Source organism: Mandrillus leucophaeus, unplaced genomic scaffold, assembly GCF_000951045.1.
Source record: "Mandrillus leucophaeus isolate KB7577 unplaced genomic scaffold, Mleu.le_1.0 Scaffold1382, whole genome shotgun sequence".
NCBI lineage: Eukaryota > Metazoa > Chordata > Mammalia > Primates > Cercopithecidae > Mandrillus > Mandrillus leucophaeus.
In genome coordinates, this window is record NW_012101346.1 from 156,053 (window position 1) to 157,018 (window position 966).

Genomic DNA, 966 nt, shown 5'->3' on the forward strand with positions numbered 1-966 from the left:
TTGATAAATTGTAAGTTAAACCATCAAAAATCCAGGACCATGTGTATTCCCAATTTTATAGATGAATACTTCAAGCCTCTGAAAATTGATATCTTTTTGTTTCTTATTGGGATTATTTTTACTTTCTTTATGCTTTTATTTGCTATTGTTACTATTTTTATAAGATTTTAAATTAATTATTGCTGATTTGTTAAAAAAAAAAACTCTTAATTTCTGTTGATCTTATACCCAACCATCTTTTGGATTCTCATTTTCCCACTAATACTTCTAATATAACTGATTCTGTTATATATATATATTTTTATTATACTTTAAGTTCTAGGGTACATGTGCATAACATGCAGGTTTGTTACATGGTTATACATGTGCCATGTTGGTTTGCTGCATCCCTCAACTTTTCATTTACATTAGATATTTCTCCTAATGCTATCCCTCCACCTGGCCCCCACCCCCAAACCGGACCCAGCGTGTGATGTTCCCTACCCTGTGTCCATGTGTTCTCATTGTTCAACCCCCACCTATGAGTGAGAACATGCGGTGTTTGGTTTTCTGTCCTTGTGATAGTTTGCTTAGAATGATGGTTTCCAGCTTTATCCATGTCCCTGCAAAGGAAATGAACTCATTCTTTTTTATGGCCGCATAGTATTCCATAGTGCATATGTGCCACATTTTCTTAATCCATTCTATCATTGATTGACATTTGGGTTGGTTCCAAGTCTTTGCTATTGTGAATAGTGCCACAATAAACATATGTGTGTACATGTCTTTGTAGTAGCATGATTTATAATCCTTTGGGTATACACCCAGTAATGGGATTGCTAGGTCAAATGGTATTTCTAGTTCTAGATCCTTGAGGAATCGCCACACTGTCTTCCACAATGTTTGAACTAATTTACACTTCCACCAGCAGTGTAAAAGCGTTCCTGTTTCTCCACATCCTCTCCAGCATCTGTTGTTTCCTGACTT